Raw genomic sequence first — 15,378 nt, 5'->3', positions numbered from 1 at the left:
TGAATAAACCTCAGAGTACAGGACAGAAAGCTGGAATGAAGAAGCCGAAGGGCAAGTGCTTCATCTGCAAGCAGTCTGGACATTGGAAGGCGAACTGTCCTCGTAGGAACTAGAACAATAAAGGTATATCTCATACTCTAGTAGTTGAAACATATTTAGCGGTGTTATCTACCAGCACCTGGTGTGTAGATACGGGAGCCACTAATCATGTCTGTAATTCTTTGCAGGGGTTCCAGGAAACCCGACGACTATTTGATGGAGAGATAACTGTCTACATGGGCAATGCTACTAAGGTGGCGACTGTTGCAGTGGGAGACGTCTACTTATCTTTTGATAGGAATAGAAATTTGATTTTAAGAAATTGTCTTTATGTACCCAATTTTAGAAATAATTTAATTTCAGTTTCTAAACTGTATTTGGATGGATATTCAGTCTTTTTTAGTAACAATGTCGTTATAAAAAGAAATAAGGTGATTATATGTTCTGGTGCATTAGTTGGCAATTTATACACTTTAAATCTAATTTCTCCCACAAAGCAAAATATGGAAATTAATAACACATCTTCTAACTCTAATAAGAGAAAAGAACCTTCGGAAATGAACCAAACATATCTTTGGCATCTAAGGCTTGGACATATTAATTTAAGTAGGATTCAAAGGCTTATAGCCGATGGACTATTGGGTTCATTAGAGTTGGAAAACTTTCCAACATGTGAATCCTGCTTGGAAGGTAAAATGACCAAGAGACCTTTTAAGGCCAAGGGGTATAGAGCCAAAGATGCGTTAGAACTGGTTCATTCTGATTTGTGTGGTCCTATGTCTATCCAGGCAAGAGCTGGTTATGAATACTTCGTCTCCTTTATAGACGATTATTCAAGATACGGATATATTTACCTGATGCGCCGCAAGTCTGAATGCTTTGACAAGTTCAAAGAATATAGGGTTGATGTGGAGAAACGTCTTGGTAAAAGTATCAAGACACTACGGTCTGACCGTGGTGGCGAATACCTCTTTGGAGAGTTTAGGAATTACTTATCAGAAGTCAGGATTCAATCCCAATTGTATGCACCTGGTACACCCCAGCAGAATGGTGTGGCAGAACGAAGGAATATGACTCTTATGGAAATGGTTAGATCAATGATGAGTTATTCAGAATTACCGAATTCGTTTTGGGGATATGCTTTAGAAACAGCAGTGTACATTCTGAATATGGTACCTTCTAAAACAGTTCCTTCTACTCCCATGGAATTATTGAATGGGCGCAAACCTAGTCTGAATCATATCCGGATATGGGGTAGTCCAGCACATGTGCTGAAGGGAGATACTGACAAGTTGGAATCACGTACAGAAGTTTGTCTGTTTGTTGGATATCCTAAGGGAACGAAAGTTGATTTATTTTATAATCCTAAAAATCAGAAGATCATTGTTAGCACCAATGCTCGATTTTTAGAAGAAGATTATGTAATGAACCATAAGCCCATGAGTGAAATAATTCTAGAAGAAATTAGAGAGGACACGTCCACTTCAATACCAACAGTACAAGATGAAGTACCACAAGAGACTACAACACGTGTTGCACATGATACACAACCACAGACGGTGCCTCGTCGTAGTGAGAGGGTTGTAAGGCAACCTGAGAGATTCATGTTTTTGGGAGAGTCTTCGGACTTGATCCCAGGTAAACATGAACCTGATCCCCGGACATATGATGAAGCACTCCAAGATATAGATGCAGTATCTTGGCAAAAGGCAATGAATTCTGAAATAGATTCTATGTACTCTAATAAGGTCTGGGAGCTTGTAGAACTACCTGATGGTGTAAAAGCCGTTGGATGCAAGTAGATCTACAAAAGGAAAAGAGGGACAGATGGGAAGGTAGAAACCTTCAAAGCAAGACTTGTTGCGAAAGGGTATACTCAGAAAGAGGGAATCGACTATGAGGAGACTTTTTCGCCGGTAGCCATGGTTAAGTCTATCCGGATACTCTTATCCATTGCTGCTCATATGGATTATGAGATTTGGCAAATGGATGTCAAGACAGCTTTCCTTAACGAATGTCTTGAAGAAAACATCCATATGAAGCAACTAGAAGGGTTCATTGAAAAAGGCAAAGAGCATCTAGTGTACAAGCTTAATCGGTCCATTTACGGATTGAAGCAAGCTTCAAGATCTTGGAACATCCGGTTTAACGAAGTAATCCAGTCATATGGATTTATCCAGTGTCCGGATGAGTCTTGTGTATACAAGAAGTGTAACGGAAACGTGGTGGTATTTCTTGTACTATACGTAGATGATATTTTGTTAATTGGCAACAATGTCAAGGTATTATCGGACGTAAGGGTATGGTTGTCCAAACGATTTGATATGAAGGACTTAGGAGAATGTGCACACATTCTTGGGATCAAAGTTATAAGGGATCGCAAGAAAAGATTGTTGTGTATATCCCAAGCTTCATATATAGATACAGTCCTTGCTCATTTTAGCATGCAGAACTCCAAGAAAGGTTTCTTACCTTTTAGGCATGGAGTAGCCTTATCTAAAGAGATGTCTCCGAAGACATCAAAGGAGATGGAGGAAATGAAGGCAGTTCCTTATGCTTCGGCTGTAGCAAGTCTTATGTATGCAATGCTGTGTACGAGACCTGATATCTGTTTTGCCGTGGGCATGGTCAGCAGATATCAGAGTAACCCTGGACAAGGACATTGGACTGCGGTAAAGCATATATTGAAGTATCTGAGAAGGACTAGAGATTATATGCTAGTTTACCAAGCAAACGAGTTACTCCCTGTGGGTTACACGGATTCGGACTTTCAATCAGATAGGGACAATAGTAAGTCAACATTAGGCTATGTGTTTACTCTAGGAGGTGGAGCCATTGCATGGAGGAGTATTAAGCAGAAATGCGTCTCGGACTCAACCATGGAAGCTGAGTATGTGGCAGCCTCTGAGGCAGCCAAAGAAGCTGTATGGCTCAGGAATTTTCTAATGGACTTAGATGTGATTCCTGGTTTGCCCAAGATCATCACAATTTATTGTGATAATAGTGGTGCAGTTGCAAACTCGAAGGAACCATGAGCTCATAAGGCAAGTAAACATATTGAGCGCAAGTACCACCTGATACGAGACATCATCAAGCGAGAAGAAGTTGTCGTTGCCAAGATTGCATCAGAAGATAACCTAGCAGATCCTTTCACAAAGGCCCTTCCGGCGAAAGCTTTTGATCGGCATGTGGAGGAGATGGGAATCAGATGTAAGGCAACAGATATGGTAGCTTAGTCTTTTACTATAAGTGGGAGATTGTTGGAGTGTATACTAAAAGCCTAGCTTTTTTAACATTTATTTGTTAAAATAAAAGAATCACATTGGTCAATATCTGTATTTATTTATTAAATATAATTGTTCAATTAATTTATATAGTAGACAACATGGAGTGTGGTGTCACACTCAGAAGATCATGTTGTCGGTTCTCTATAAATTATAAACAGTTGCTCACGACTAAGATAGAAAGGAACAAACTATCAGTATAGTCGCAGTGTAATTAAGTATTAGTTTATCTTGACTAATAAATTACACTAATACACTTTAAGTGTATTGAGTATGATCATTTAGGTATGTTCTTTTTGTACTGACTTAGTAAAAGAACTAAACCTTAGTTATTATGGAAGTGTGTACTCTTAATCCTAATATAATAATAAGCACGTATATTTAATATTTATTTCTTTGATTTATCAAAGGATGAGGTTTAGCTCGATAAATCAATATGCCCGATAAGTTGGGAAATGATATTACTTATAGTGTGTGTTGTTGATTATAGAAGGAATCTGTGTCCTAGTTATCTAGGTTCAGAATGTCCCCAAGAGGAGCTCATAATGATTGCCATGTTAAACCCTGCAGGTGGACATAGTCCGACATGACAATAAAGTTGAGTGGTACTACTCTTGGAGCTAGATTTAATTAAGTGAGTTGTCAGTAACTTACTTAATTAGTGGACATTCATAATCTTAAACACAGGGAGACTAACACACTCATGATAAGAAGGAGCCCATAATGTAATTTGGGATTGGTGCGGTAGTGCGGTAATAACTCTCTAGTGGAATGAGTTATTATCGATGAACTTGAGTTGTGTGTTCGGGGCGAACACAGGATACTCAATCTCATCGGAAGGCCAAAACCAATCTCTCCTCTAGGTCCCTGTCGTAGACTCATTATAGCCTCAAGTCCATCCAAATGTAAGGCTCTTCTTGGTGTCCAAGAAGGGGGCCGGACCATTGCTTGGTGACCAAGCAATGGCCGGCCACATCCTCTTGAAAGGGGGCGGCCCTATAGCTTGGTGACCAAGCTTGTAGGGGCTGGCCATAATAATTCAAAAAGGGAGGGTTGTTTTGAATTTTTAAAATCATCTCTTTGTAGAAAACTATAAGTTTTAAAAGAGAGATTTTATTTTAAAACTTTTCTTATTTGAATTAGGCCACATGTTTAAATAGAGAGTTTAAAAGATTTTAAAACTTTCCTTTTTTAACCATCCTCATGGTTTAAGAAAAAAAGGGAAAAGAAGTTTTAAAATTTAAATTTTCTATCACCATGTTAAAAAAGGAAATTTTATAAGAGAGTTTTTAAATTTTAAAACATGGTTTTAATTTTTAGAAACTTTCCTTTTTTTACTCATACTTTAGGAAAGAGAGCTTGTAAATTTTATAAGAGGATTTCTTCTTGTAAAATTTTTTTAAAAAAAAATATTTTTCCTTTCCTTTTAATTGTGGTCGACCACCTTGCTTGGTGCCCAAGCAAGGGCCGGCCAATAGGATTAAACCAAATTCAATCCTAAACCAAATAGGATTGATCTCAACCATTGATTGGTGATTGATTCAATCAAGAGGAAAGAAAAGGAAAAATAAAAAGGGAAAAGAAAAAACTCTTGGATGATTTTATTTTTTGTAAAAGGTTTTTCCTTATTTGTCTTGGGCAAGTAATATAAAAGAAGGGGTGAGGGGGCTTCATGAGACACAACTCTTATTCTTTTGCTTGGGTGATCTCTTGGTGGCCGGCCCTCTCCCTTCTTCCTCTCCCTTTGCTCTCTTCTCCTTGGTGGTGGTGGTGGCCGGATTTTAGAAGAAGAAGGAGGAAGCTTTTGGGTGGTGTTCATCTTGGAGGATCGTCGCCCACACGACGTCCAAGGCGAGGCGAGGAATACGGCAGAAGATCTCGAGGTCGTTAGCTTACAAAGAGAAGGTATAACTAGTAGTTTTCTTCTGCATCATACTAGCTATTTTTCTTTGTGTGAATTCTAAATACAAGAGGCAATTAGATCTACTTTATCAAATTTATTTTTCGATTTTGTGTTTTCTTCTTTTTCGAATTTGTGATTCGATTGTTCCTTTTGGTTAACCTAGAGTTATTTAAGGAAATAAATATTAGCTTTCCTTAAAAGGCTTTGCCTAGGCGGTGGTGGTTGCTCCCATATCCAAGAAGGCCATGTGCCTCGCCATGCAGTCCTGGAAGCCAATTTTGGAAATTAATATTTATGGAATTAATAACCTAGGTAGATTTGAATCAATAGTGTTAAGTTTCGCTTGCGATTCAAATCTAAACCATTAAGAACAGATAAGTTAAATTTGGAATCAATGATGTTAAGTTCCGTCTGCGATTCCTTATTTAACTTCTAAAGAACACAATAGGTTATTTAAGGAAAGGTTCGACACTTGTACAAAAATTTTTGTACAGTGGAGCCGATACGTTTTCCTAGGATTAACCAACAAGATCAACCTTGGTGTTATTCTTCGCCCGTGATCCATCGATCCAAGGCCATCTCTATCTCCACATCGACTCCGGTAGCTAAGGATTGGTTCTGAAGATCACTCATCGACACTAGATAAGCTTTTCTATTCTCTTTTCTCCATATTGGGATTGAAATGCTTGTAATCTTCTTGTCTTCGAATCTGTATCTTTTTGCTATGGAGTAGATCTATTGTTCTAGGATTAAGAGAGTATTTGTGGTGTGATTTGATGTAAGATCTCATGGATATGCCAATTTCCTATCTAGATGATATTAGCATGTTTTGTTCTATTTGATCTTGTGTGGATTTATCTGTTTGGACCTAATTACCATGTTTGATTGAATGTTTGTGATGTTTGTGGATCCCGTAGAGGGATGCTCTAGATCGTATGATCGAGGGATGCTCATGACAAGCAGTCCCGCTAACGGATGTCTGGGGTGTCTTCTTGAAAGGTAAAACAAGTCTCTACAAGGAGGTGGGATGGTTGAATGTACTTATTACCTACATTATTACGTGGATTGAGTAGAGATGTATTTTTGTGTCGTATACTGCGGGATGCTAGTGACAGGCAGTCCCGCTAACGAACTTCATAAGGATCATATCTATTTATTCAATTATGGTGTAGATCAAGGTCCCTTACCGGTTGTCTTCTACAGGAAAAAATTGACAACTTCCTACAAATGCATATTAATTGAGGATATGAATTGGTAAACCATATTACATTGATAAATATCATAATGAAACCTAACTCTTAGAACACTCATAAAAACCAAGTTCCTTCATTTACTTTTCTGTTTTTATTTCTAGTTGCTTTACTTAGTACATTCACTACCTTTGTCAATTGTTTAGCTAATTCATCATGAGACATCTCTAGTGCTTATAACCAGTCTCCATGGGATCGATAATCTTTTATTACTGACGACGAAACCGTGCATTTTTAGTGACATAACAGTCTTTACTACCTAGCTCATCTAGAACTTCCACTACTCAGTTCCCAACTAGGTATTCATTATCTAGCCCCTCTATGACTTCCACTGTCTAGTTACCAACTAGTTATTCACTGCCTAGCCCCTCTAGGACTTCCACTATCTAGTTCTTAACTGTTGGCATGGGTAGGGCCGGCAAGAGGGGGTGAATTGCCAATCAATAAAAACAACACCCTTCCCGTTCTTTTAACTCTAATTAAAAGCAACAATAATAGAAAATTAAATTAACAACTAAAAAAAATGAGGCACAAGATTTACTTGGTTACAACCTAGGTGGTTGTTAATCTAAGGACAATGAAAAAGCTTTAAAAGATCTCCTTCGATGAAGACAGAGAAGCCTCCTATACTTGTTAATTGCTGAGATAGTTGCTAGGAAATAAATACAGGAGTTGATGTCTATTTCCTAGGTCTAGGGGTCTTTTTATAGCTCCTGAAAAAACTTATTCGTAGCTGGAAGGCGCCTTTAATAAGGTGGAAGGCGCCTTCAATAAGGTGGAAGGCACCTCCAGCGAGGCAAAAAAGGGATAAGACTTTATCCCTTTCCAACGACAGAATTACCCAGTCGAAGGCGCCTTCAAAGGGCTTGAAGGCGTCTTCCATGAAGGATTAAAGGCGCCTTTAAGTGCTTGAAGGCGCCTTCCATGAAAGGTCGAAGGCACCTTCAATTGCTTGAAGGCGCTTTCCAACAGTTGCCAAGCTCCAAGCTTCTTTTCTTGCTCTTTCGTTGCTCCTCTCTCATAGGTGATTTAGGCCAACTGGAATAGGGCTCATCCAAACCTATTTTCCGGCCTTCTCCTTGAGTAGACTTTCGTTCCATCTTCTTGTCCCTTGGAACGTCGTGCACGTCCTTCTCGTCCATCAGTGTACTCTTCCGCAGTATCTCATCCTTCGGATGCATCGAGCCTGTCGGCTCCCTTCCCGTGCCATCCTTCTTGCTAGCTGCATCTTCCGCTTGACTTCTTGTGTTCCTAAGCTCCTCTACACTTAGACACAAGGATCAAATACTAACAAGACTTAACCTGACTTGGTTTGATCACATCAAAACTACCACGGGTTCTAACAATCTCCCCCTTTTTGATGTGATCAAATCCAAGTTAAGTTAGGGTAAACCACAAAAAGAAATAGTTTTATTTTTTGTAAAAAAAATTCTAAGTAAAAATTTACAAGTAAGAAAAAATTTCTAAGCAAACTTTGTAAGTACCCTCCCCCTAGACTTGTTCTCTCCCTTTTGATCACATTAAAAAATGGGGTTCATTAAAAAAGTCTAAGGAAAAGAATTTAGAAAATAATTTCTAACTATTAAAAAAAAATTTCTAACTGTTAAAAAAAATATAAGCGATGAAATAATAAAAATTTTTCTATCTGTTAGAATATTTGACAAATATTGAAAGCATTAGTTAATTTAAATATTTAACAGTTAGTCCATTAAACATTCATTTCATTAATTAGCTTCCAGACTATGGTGAGGCACTAGGCCTTCTTGGTTATTGGAGCAATAACTACTTTCTAGACAAAGCCTCTTGAAGAAATTAAACATTTAATTTTCACTCTGAAAGCTCAAAAGAAAATGCAATCCAAATACGATTTTGGAACCCAATATAGATTTTTTCCTACTGGGTTAATTAAAAATTTGGGAGGTATGTAACTTCTAGAGATTTTTCTAAGTTGACTCCTATGAAATCGTAAATACTAGTTTAGCCTACTGATAGGTCTAACATTTGAATGATTATAGGTATTTGTGCATGTAGAATTTTGTTTGTATAATTCTATTTTTTCTTTTAATTTTTCATTTTCTAACTTTAAACTATCAAATAATTCTAATGGGCATGCTTTGGCTAATTATCTTTTCAACTCAGTATTTCCATTTTCTAATTTACATAAATTTTTAGAAAGCATTTTAATAAGTTGGAAGGATTGTTCGGGTGAGAGAGCACGTACCTCACTTACCTCGTGAACTGATGTTCCCCCTTCATCGGAGCTTTCTTATGATGATCTTTCCCCTTCATCAATGCTCATTTCTGAGCTACTTTCACGCTCTATTGGTGGTCATCCAATAGAGCTAGCCCGACTTAAGCTTCGATCTCAGACTCGGAGGACGATGATTCATCCCATGTGACCTTCAAATTCTTATGCTTTGGTTTGTTGCCCTTGCCATTTTCCTTCTTCTTTAGTTTGGGGTAGTCATCCTTAATGTGTCCTTCTTCGTTACAGTTATAGCATCAGACCTTCCTTTTATTCTGATAATCCTTTTTCATCTCCGATTTAAACTTATTAGATCGAATAAACTTATTAAATTTTCTTACCATTAAAGACATTTCGTCTTCATTAATTGGCTCTTCAGAGTCTGGATGCTCCGTTCTTGCCTTTAGGGCAATGTTCTGACTCAGTCCCTTTCTTTGTCCTGCACACTGAGATTTGTGTAATTCGAAAGTGGAGAAAAGATTTTCTAAAGTACTCACCTCGAGATTTTTGGAGATATAGTAGGAGTCTACTATAGATGTCCATTCCGTTGTTTTCGAGAACGCATTTAAAGTATACCGTAGCGTGTCCCGATTGGTTACCGTTTATTCGAGGTTCATTAAGCCAATGATTAGCTCCTTGATTATTTCGTGTAGTTGAGCAACCGATTCGCCTTCTTCCATTTGGAGATTACTTATTTGGTTCTAGAGTAGGTCCTGTTTTGCGAGTTTGGCTTCGGGCGTACCTTCATATAGTTCCAAGAACTTCTCCCAAAGTTCCTTTGCTAATTCATAGGTGCCGATTCTATTGACTTCTTGCGAAGATAGCACGCTGAGTAGATGGAATTCTGCTCGTCCATTTGCTATGAAACCTGCTTGCACCTTTTTGGTCCATTGATACTCCTCTTTGTCTTTCAGTGCTACAAATCCATATTTTAATATTAACAATAATTCAAAATCAGTTTTAAAAAATACTTCCATGCGTTTCTTCCAAGACACAAATTCTCCCTCCAACTTTGGTGGGTAAATTGTCGGTCCGACCATCGTTTCAGTGCTTCAGTCGGCGGTTAGTTCTTCTGAGGCAGTTAGACTCTGATACTACTTGTTGGCGCAGGTAGAGCCTACAAGAGGGGGGTGAATTGCCTATCAATAAAAATAACATCATTCTCGTTCTTTCAACTCTAATTAAAAGCAATAATAATAAAAAATTAAATTAATAACTAAAAAAGATGAGGTACAAGATTTACTTGGTTACAACCTAGGTAGTTGTTAATCCAAAGACAATAAAAAAAACTCTAAAAGATCTCTTTTGGTGAAGGCGGAGAAGCCTCTTACACTCGTTAATTACTTAGACAGTTGCTAGGAAATGAATATAGGAGTTGATGTCTATTTCCTAAGTTCAGGGGTCTTTTTATAGCCTCTAGAAAAACTTATCCGTAGCTGGAAGGCGTCTTCAATAAGGTGGAAGGTGCCTCCAGCGAGGCAAAAAAGGGATAAGACTTTATCCCTTTCCAACGGTAGAATTACCCAATCGAAGGCGCCTTCAAAGGGCTTGAAGGTACCTTCCATGAAGGATTGAAGACGCCTTCAAGTGCTTGAAGGTGTCTTCCATGAAAGGTTGAAGGCACCTTCAATTGCTTGAAGGTGCCTTCCAACAGAAGGTTCCAGCAGCTGTCGAGCTCCAAGCTTCTTTTCTTGCTCCTCTCTCTTGGGTGATTTAGGCTAACCGAAATAGGGCTCACCCGAACCCATTTTTCGGCCTTCTCCTTGAACAGACTTTCACTTTGGCTTCTCGTTCCTCGGAACATCATGCACGCCTTTCTCGTCCACCGGTATACTCTTCCGCAGTATCTCGTTCTTCGGATACACCGAGCTCATTGGCTCTCTTCTCGTGTCATCCTTCTCGCTAACTGCGTCTTCGGCTCAACTTCTTGTGTTCCTAAACTCCTGCACACTTAGACACAAGGATCAAATACTAACAGGACCTAACCTGACTTGGTTTGATCACATCAAAACTACCACGAGGTTCCAACATTAACTAGGTCTTCTACATTGCTTAACCTCCAATTAGGACTTTCCGTTGCCTAACATCCAATTAGGACTTCTCATTGTTTAACCTCCAATTAGGACTTTCCCATACAAGCATTTAGTCACCCCTTGATCTACTTAATTTATCTCTCACATATTGTCAAACATCGAAACTCAAGTTTGAGCCAACTTGAGTTTAGTCAAATTGGTAAATCGTGACTCGAGGATGATTGCATCAACAACTCTAAGTTGATAACTTAGGACATAATAAGACTCAGGGTCACTACAGAAATCTATTGGATTTAAAATGTATCCAATTAGAGTTTGCTAAGTCTACTCATTGATGGACCTAGATGAGTTTGAATTCTTTAAAATGAACATGTACTAGATGAGGAGAGTACATACAAGGTAGTTATGGTGTGCATTAATGGTTCTGAGCCTCCTAAACTAAGTTATGAATCTGAGTCAATTGATACAATGTCTGGTGCTAATTATAAAAGACTACTATGTTGTTATTATTTAAAACTAGTATTAGGCTTTGTGCCAATTAGCTTGGACCCATAACTTAGTTTAGGAGGCTCAAAATCAGTCATGCACACCATAACTATCATATATATATTCTCCTTGTCTAGTACATGTTTTTTTCTTTATAGAATTCTAACTTCTCTAGGTCCATCAATAAATTTTGATCAAAACTTATCGATGAATTTGGCAAGCTCTGATTGAACCAATTCTAAGTCCAGTATGTTTCTACAATAACCTTGACTCCTATCATGCCCTAAGTTATCAACTTGGAGTTATACCTAACATTGCTCAGAATGGTTTAAAAATTTCAGATTTTCTATCAATTGACTCGAGCCCATAATTTAAGTTAGGAGGCTAGAACTAGTCATGCACACCATAGCTAACTCTTATATACTCACCTCATCCACTATATGTTTAATTTTCAGAATTCCAACTCCTCTATATCCATCAATGGATTTCAGTCAAAATTTACTGATGGACTTAACAAGCTCTAATTGGACCATTTCCAAATCTGATAGATTTTTATAGTTATCCTGAATCCAAATATGCTCTAAGTTATCAGCTTGAGTCATTCCTAATCTTGCTTAAAAGATTTTTAAAGTTTTAGCATCATAGTAAAAAAATAAAGAGTTTTTGGGTGACTTTTATATGAAATTCCATAATGAAATAATTACGTTCATTTTAATTTGGTTTGATTCAAATAAAGAAATTTAGTTTTTTTTAAACTTTGGTTTAGGGTTAAAAGGCGAGAAGGATATCATCAGAAATAAGTGTCCTTTAGGAACTATGAAAATTAGGTGTGTGTTTTAAGAATTCGACAACTTTAAATGTCTTTTGAAAAATTACCGTAAAAAAACCGGAGTGCAAAAGTTTAAGATAATTACAATTTTATTGTGTTAGTGCTATTATGTGATGAATCAAATAGTGATATCATTGTTTTAGTGCTATCATGTGATGAATCAAATAGTGATATCATGTCCCATAAGATGCCTAGTTGATTAAAAGGGTGATAGACCCTTAATCATTTGATTATCGATTATAAAATTGATCTCATGTATTTAAGATAAACCTAATAAAATAGCAATATCATAATAGAGTTTGATAACCAAACCAATGATATACAGGACGAGCTGACTTATCAAATTTGAATCAATACTAATTTATCCAAACAACACTGTATTGAAGCCGTTTGTCTTCCACGTGAATGGACCAATTGTTTATTAATCAGTTAATCTTTTCAATCAATAAATAAGTTTTTAAAAGTAGAAATCTATTTACATTTATTTGAAGAATTTATTGGAAGTTTTTAGCAACAAACTTATATTATATATGTATGTGTTTATAGATTAGGTTATATTGACTAAAAGTGTCCATTTGGATAGTCCAAGGATTAAAAAAAGGATATTATAAAAAATTTTAACTCAAAATCTTAAATTCGAACTCGAATCCAAATAATCCGATTAATCCATATACTTAATTTAATTAAAAAATATTTTTTTATAAATCATTATTATTATTTTAATATTTCATTGTTATCCTCCTAACCATTTATAACTGTGTACATAAATTTTAATTTTTAAAATAAAAATTAAGTTAAAAATTTTTATAAACTCTAAATTTTAATAAACTCAAATTAATTCGGATCAACTTCAACATAATTAAAAAAATTCCCAGCGATTCCGGCAATATCTTTAGGTCAACAGAGAATTTAAATCATAAATAATTACTAGACATTAATACAGATGACCAAAACGAAAGAAATATGCTCAATCCTGATAACCCATGTGACATCTTATATCCTAACCATTTAGGGCATGTTTGGTTCAGGATTATTCTTCATGACCTTGGTTATCCAATCAAGGTTATGTTATTTAACCGTGTTTGGTTCAGGGTCATGAAAGATTCCAAAGTTATATTTGATTTCTGTCACGTCAGTAAAATGAGGTTATATTCCAGAATCAGAAAACCTCCAAATCATAAGGTTTTGGACGATTCCGGGGTGAAGTAAATTTTTTTCTCAAATATAACCTTTCGTTTCGCTTCGTTGTTTACCTATCTACGACACTTTTCTTCCCTCTCTTCTTTCGCAAACCCTAGAGCAGTCGGTGACAGATTTCCTTGAACCTGCGGCGGCGGCGACATAGAGGCTTCTCCCTCTTCGTCTTCTTCGAACCAACGGTGATAGACTTCTCCCTCTTCGTCTCCTTCGAACCGGCAGCAACCACAGATTTCTCCCGCTTCGCCTTCTTCATCGACGACGACAAACTTCTCCTGCAAGTCTTCTTCAAATCGGCGGTGACAGCAAGTTTCTTCACCTCGGTTGGAGTCCAACTTCAAGAGGATCTTGTTTTCGGGTAAAAAAAGGTATTTGTAAAGAGATAAAAAAATTTCAATTTCTCTTTTCTATTTGCTGCCGATCCTTTTATGGTTTCTATGCCTCTTTTTTCCTTTCCATACAATAAATCTTAGTGTTGGTAAAGGAAATAACTTGTATTTTACACTGCATATATTTTGAAAAATTGGAATTAGGATTCTCACATATAACAAAATTTCATTTCTCCCTAGGATCTGGTTTCATTGTTCAAATACATCACGGGTCAGATTGTAAGTGAGGAAAAGTATAGCGATTATGTTTCTAGATTTGGAATTCATTACGAAAAATAAGATATTTTTCCATTTGCTTGTTTATTAACGGTTTGCTTACACTGGATGCATGATCATAGTGTTTCATTCAAATGTCTAGCAGAGCACTACATTCATCTCTGCATAGCTTCACAAACCATCTCCTAGCAGAGCACTACATTATCCCAATATTCTTCAACCTTTATATTCCCTTTGTCACTATTTTTTTTTCAGCTTTTGGATTGAATCTTATATTTTTATACACTGTGTCTATCAATGCTTTAATTCTTTGTTCAATTTCAAGATGTGATTGAACTTTTCCATTTTCATTTCGTAACATTAGACAATTGTATTTTTCTACCCTAAAATGCTTTAATGCATCTTGGACTTCTACAAAAGGTAATTTTCAGAAAAATATTTATTAAAATTTCATAATATCTACTCATATTGACTACTATCTCTTTTATCGTTCTAAATATTCTTTTACATTGATAATTTGGTTTTTTAATATTGTCTGATTTCCACTTATTTTCATTTGGTTTGGTTTATTATAGAATGATTTACACTGGATTTGAGCATGTAACAAAATAGTGTCTGATATTAGCATTTTTGTTTTGACTTGTCTTGATGTCTTAAACTTTTGCTTTTATTGCATAGAAGAATGGTAGTTTCTATCAGTTTTCCACGTTGAGCCTACATCTAAACTCTCTTGTATACTGCATGATCCTTTCAACTTCATATATATTTTCTTTGTACTAGTTGACCAGGCTGTGGAAACATTTGCTGAACAACTTGATGCTGGCCACAAAGATTCTTGTTCTTGGAGAGGAAATTGCTGCGCTGACAGTTTGGTGCAATTTCCTCCCATGCTTCCATCAGCAATAATTGGTGGTTATAAAGACCGTTGTGATGGCCTTTTGTAGTTTCCCTTCCTTCCAGTGGTAGCTTCATCTGCTATTGAGACTATGAGGCTCACCAGGAGCTCAAAGATTGATCACATGTTAGCTCAACCTAGTGGTTTTTTTTCTGGGGAGTTAGGTTGTAAAGATGATAACAATACAAGCAGAAAGTATTTTGTATTTAAAATTAATTCTTCCATTTGTTCCCCTTACGTTCACGTACATAATAATCTCTGTTGTTGTAATTTATATCCATACATAGGTTTCGTTATGTTTGTGCTTTTCTTATATGCTAATCTCATTAGAATTCTCTCCAAATGCCATTATACGTACCTGCTATTTAATTTGTGTGGCATTCTGTACATTGATCAATTTCTCTCTACTTGGGCTAAAGTAGAGTCAAGCACTTGAGCTCATCAATTTTCTTGTCTATTGTCTCTACTATGCCTTTTCAAATGAAAATAATGATTTTGCTTCTGATTTATTAGTGATGAACCACTAAGTGTAGCAGTTTGTGCTTGTTTCGTTTTTCAGAAATCAATAGTGCGGATTTTTTTAGCACAACTTCAGGTTTGCTGATCTCTGTA

At 36.6% G+C, this 15,378-nt stretch overlaps 1 long non-coding RNA gene across 1 annotated transcript; it reads left to right on the top strand.

Moving 5' to 3' along the window:
* Positions 1-13,284: 13,284 nt before the first annotated feature.
* On the top strand, positions 13,285-15,079 carry LOC121982744. Its single transcript, XR_006112225.1, has 2 exons — positions 13,285-13,634; positions 14,652-15,079. It is a non-coding gene; the product is annotated as an uncharacterized LOC121982744 (long non-coding RNA).
* The last annotated feature ends 299 nt before the right edge of the window (positions 15,080-15,378 follow it).

The sequence above is a fragment of the Zingiber officinale genome, chromosome 5A (genome assembly GCF_018446385.1).
Source record: "Zingiber officinale cultivar Zhangliang chromosome 5A, Zo_v1.1, whole genome shotgun sequence".
Lineage (NCBI taxonomy): Eukaryota > Viridiplantae > Streptophyta > Magnoliopsida > Zingiberales > Zingiberaceae > Zingiber > Zingiber officinale.
This window is presented reverse-complemented; position numbering and strand designations above follow the sequence as displayed.